Below are 5,520 nucleotides of genomic sequence, written 5' to 3' on the forward strand. Positions count from 1 at the left end.
GTTCATCTTTTTGGGTCTGGGTTACCTCACTCAGGATAGTGTGTTCTATTTCCATCCATTTGCATGCAAAATTCGAGAAGTCATTGTTTTTTACCGCTGAGTAGTATTCTAATGTGTATATATTCCACACTTTCTTCATCCATTCTTCCATTGAAGGACATCTAGGTTGTTTCCAGGTTCTAAGAGATAATCTTTTTAATTTGTCTTCATGTATATATCCTCCTTGGCAGCCTTGGGTAGCAACCAGGGCAAATTTTGGGAACAGTCACTCAGTAGTTACTAAAGACAGGAAGAAGTGCCAGCTGGCCCTCAGTCTTCCCCCCATCCCAGCAGGACTTCACAACTGGAAGTCTCAAATCTTGGGAGAGACCGTGGAGATTTGAGATCGAGAAGATGCACAGATGTCCATGCAGCCCACAGAGATCAAAGCAGTGCTCCAGAAGTCACCTCTGACTTCAACTCAGTTTCTACTGAAAGTCCTACAACTGCAAATGAACGCAAATCAACTTCTTGCTAGCATAAGAAAGAAAATGCAACCTTTTTTTCTCTGAATTTTCCTGGCTTCCACAGAACAGATGACTGCCATTCTCTCTCCTGTCCTGCTTCTTTCTGTCTGGGTCATGACCTCAGGTCCTACCATCCTCCCACTGCAAACGGATCATGCACAAAAACTCCTATAACTAGAGTGATGGCTGTCAATCAACCTATCTCCCTGGAGAGGAAAAGTGAGGCTATGGTTAAACCACTTCAAAGATTCAGATAAATTTTACTAAGTATAGGAATTTAGTAGAAATTTATAGTTTAGGTAGAAGGATCTAAAAAGTAAGAGAGACGATTTATTTAGTGTACCCATTAGCGATTTTTAAAACTCTCTTGCCTCTAGAGAAAGAGAGCTTGGGGGTAGAATTCATATTTAGCATGTGCAAGTATATAGGTTTGATCTCTAGCAACACACATGCATGCTTATATGCATACACACACAGAAACAAAGGCTAAGCTACCTTGTGGTGACCAGGCAAGTCAAGAGGGTCTAGAACACTGAAATAGAAGTTAAAACGCCTATTCCAGACACTGCCTCCTACTGAAGGCAGGGTAGGCAGTGATTAGAAATGCAGAGTGAATTTCCACATGAGCCAATGGACCGAAGCTAGACAGATGGGTGTGTCCAGACAGATAAGCCCCAGAGAAAGAGCTTAGAACCAGCCCTTGACAGAATTTGAGGCCACGTATGCCTTCGTGTGATGGATCACATAGTGGTAGGCTTACGCACCAATATGTATCATCTTCATTCTGGAGTAGTCTCCCACATTTCCCTGGAGCCAGCTACTCACTCAGCAGAGTGGTGCTATTGAACCTGGTGCTAATACCTAGATGGTGGCAGAGCTAACAGAGACATTAGCTCATAGTCATATGAATGACTAAGTATATATGAACTTCCAGATAGACATCTTCTGCTTTGTGTGAGATGGTGCTGCAGGCTAAAGCCAGTTTTACTTGCTCTGAGACCATGAACACAACATTATATATTATGTGTTTTTAAACTCTTTTTTTTTTTTTTTTTTTTTTGGATTTTTGAGAAAGGGTTTCTCTGGGTAGCCCTGGCCGTCCTAGAACTCACTCTGTAGACAGGCTGACCTCCAACCCACAAAGCTCTGCCTGTCGCTGCCTCCTGAATGCTAGGATTAAAGGTGCGCACTGCTACCACCCAGCACTTTCAAACTCCTTTCCAAGTCACTAGTATGTATTATTCTAGTCAATTCCTGTGGAAAACAAAACACTGGGCTTTGAATAAGATTCAAAGGAATACCAGAAATAGGAGAAAGTACATATTTGCCAGGGAATTTATGTGTAGGTAAGCATACTTTCTTATACTCTGTCTGTAAATATAAACATTGCTGGTCAATGGCACACTCTGGAGAAATGGAAATTTCAGAAACATACTTGCATTATTTTATCAGTGGCATGAATGGAGAAGCAGAGGAGAACCTGACTTTTTCTAATGAGAAAATTTGCAAAGACTAGTAGTCTAGGCTTTCGGATGGGATAATTTAGTAAACCATGTAAATTTAACTTAACCTGGTACTGTTCTAGCACAAAGTAAAGTACAATCTGTCAGAGTCCTGGGTGTGACCAGGCTTACAGAACTCAGGAACAAACCTGGATTCCTACTGACCTCAGCAAGTTAAACTAGGCCAGATTGCTCAATACAAAAAAATAAACCATGTCATTTGTTGCCCATGTGGTGAAGAACATCAAAAGCCCGTGGAGAGGGTTTGGCCAGGTGCTCTGTTCTAGATCTTTCTCCAGTTTTTCAAATACAATCCTGGCTATCCCTTTCTTCTAGCAGAGTGGGACTCCTATGGTATGTGTCATTTGTGCGTGCTGTTCAGTTGTCACCTGCTCAACCATGGGCTATCGGTGTTTCCATAGAACCTTGATGCTTGAGATGCTAGAAGAGCCTTGGTTGTTAGGATGACTCTGACAGCAAGAACTGGTAGTGTCTTCACAGGGTCAAATATGAAGCCTTGGTTTATTCATCCATGTCCTTCTTCAGTAACCTCTTGAAGGTGTGAGCAAGAAGTTGAACAAGAGACACTGGATACACACTTACCATGAGCCAGAGAGGTCCACCTCAGGACCTTGTGCTTAATACATCACTTCGGGTTTACATTGCTTTTCAGAGTGGTAGACTTAGTTCTTCTCCAAAAAGCCATAGGCTATTTAATTCTTGCACATCAAAACAGTATTGTGTCATAAGAGAACAATATTTCCTGGAAACTTCATCGTGAATACTTTGTTCAAGTCATGAATCATGTCCTGTAACAAAAGATTGCTTTCTTGTGTAGGAATAACTGTTCAGTCATACATTTTCTAAAGCAAGAGCACACACACACCTCCTCCTATTCTCCTGAGACAGCCATGTCTCCACTGGCATTCCAATGCAATGCTTTCAGGGAGTCTGTTTTGAACAACCTCCATCAAGAATCTGAAACGCAATTTGAGGCTTATAGTATTTCAGATCCTAACTTTCCACCTAGCTAGCTGAAGTTCTCTGAAAAAAGCTACGTGTTGCAAGCCTAGAGAGTACAAGTCTTGGCTTTCTCCTTTCTCACTTCAAGATGAAGCTCTGGGACAGGCTATCTGGTGCTCAATCCACAGTGATCCGCTTTCCCAGGGAAAGGCCGCATGTCATGAACTTCCTGGTGCTATAACCTATCCAATATATTTGATATACTCTTGTTGCTAAATAAAATATGTTTTTTAATTCAAGTATTTTTATTTTAAGTTGTGTCAGTAAAAGTAATGTGGTAGGGGAAATGTCTTTCTACCTGCTATTGCCCTCGCAAACGGTGGTATGACATACATGACTAATTCATTGTCTTCTCTGTTCCTGTGCTCCCCCACTCCTTATGTACCGGATGAGTACCTCGGTATTAAAATCAGATTGTAATTATAGCTTGTCTTTGTGTGGCATCAATAAATGGTCAAACTCACTGAGGTTCCCTTGTGATTCATTGACTCCTACTGTGAGGCTTTCACCACCCACTGCGGTGTTACCATGGAATTTTGCAATGGAAGAAATTGCTATCAATTTTTTTCCTCCTACATTCGTCCCAGACTCCTTCCTTCCCCACCCCTAGACAAGTACATTACCCAATGAATCATACCCTAGGTGAGTCGAACTTAACTCATGAATGTGCAGTGTCTTAGTTAGGGCTTCTCTTGCTGTGAAGAGACACCATGATCTAGAAACTCCTATAAAAGAAAGCATTTAATTGGGGATGGGTTACAGTCCAGAGGTTTAGTCCATTATCATCATGGTGGGAAGCTCGTGGACATGCAGGCAGAAATGGTCTTGGGGAGGTCACTGAGAGATCTACATCTGGAGCAACAGGCAGAAGGGAGAGAGAGAGAGAGAGAGAGAGAGAGAGAGAGAGAGAGAGAGAGAGAGAGACTTGGCCTAGCATGAGCATTTGAAACCTCATAGCCCATCCCCGGTGACACACTTTCTCCAACAAAGTCACACCTACTCCAAAAAGGTCATAGCACCTAATACTGCCACTCTATGGGGCTATGGGAGCTATTTTCATTCATACAACCACATACAACAACTTAAAAAAAAAATAGGATCATCTGAAGTGATGCCTAAAATACCTCACAATCCTGAATCTGGCGGAGTCAGACCTTCAGCTTACATCATGACTTCCTCTCTTGATATCCTAAGTGGCAGAATGCTTAAAAGAAAGAAAGTCACATTTAGCAGAGTGTGCACAAGGAAGCCAATCCTTTCTCAAAGACAGTGCAGAGCCAAGTTCAGGCAGCAAAGGCGTTGCCATGGAGAAGGAGTCTACTAATCATATAAGCATTGATTGTTTTCAAAAGCATTGAAAGGGAGCCAGCTGGACTAGGTAGGTGACCCCTAGAATTTTTGAGGATGCACTTAGGGTGGTAGGAAATATGAGTTTAGTCAATACCAAATCACAGAGACACCTCCCTATCTGTACCTTTAAAAACTGTTCTATGACCACCAGAGAACTCTTTCTTACCCTTCAAAATTCTGGTCAAATGTCTCTGACCTAAGGAAGCCCACCCTGGTCCTGTTAGGAAGAGTAAGGCCTGCCTCCACTCTGGCTGTGTCCTGCACATCTTACACGTTTTGCACTCTTAAAATCTCAGGAGAGATTTTGTTCCCCAGGAGACACATAGCAATGTCTGGAATGTCCTGGGTTTTGACAAGTGGGAATAGAGGAATACTGGCCACTGCCATCCAATCAGTGGAGGCCAGCGCTGCTGCTGGGCACTCCACAGTATGGCTACCTCCCTTTTTGTTTGGTTCAAAATGTCATTTGTTTTGAGGTTGGAAAAGACCCGTGCTAAAGCAATTATCACCTTGGGATGGTAACAGGGCATGGAGTTAAATAAAAATGAGCTTACTCTAAGGTTTAGAACCCTGGGAAAGGATTGTTAAAATAGATCAAAAGACCTCAAAAGAAACTGCATATGGATTCAAAGCACATTGGGCTGATGGAAAGCATATGGGAAGTGCAAATTAGAATCAGGGGTTTATATGAAAAAAAGAAAGGACATAAAATTGAGAAGGTCCAGAAGTATGAAGTGGAGCTAAGGGGGAGGAGTTGGGCATAACTATAACCAAAATACATTGTGCGTATGTTTTGTTTTAAATTCTCAAAAAAAAATAGTAAAACCACTATTTTTTAAAAAGAAAAATACATCTTGACATTGGAAGGGAACTGTGATCCATAAGCTAACCCCGGACCCCATGGGCTAGCCTAGGAACTGCGGTATCTCAATTTTAAACTCAGAGCAATAAGCTAAAAGCAAAATCATGGAACAATGATATGCTAAAGGGTTTGAATTAATCATCCTCTTCCAACTGAGGTCTCTAATCAACAGAAAGTACACATAATTAGTCAGATCAAAATACCAGCTTTCCTAATAGGGACATTGGCTTGAAGAGTATGTGTGGGTTGCTGATGCAAAAGGCTTCCTACCTTCCAC

This window comes from Alexandromys fortis, unplaced genomic scaffold, assembly GCF_014885135.2.
Source record: "Alexandromys fortis isolate MF-2015 unplaced genomic scaffold, M_Fortis_MF-2015_v1.1 scaffold_37, whole genome shotgun sequence".
Lineage (NCBI taxonomy): Eukaryota > Metazoa > Chordata > Mammalia > Rodentia > Cricetidae > Alexandromys > Alexandromys fortis.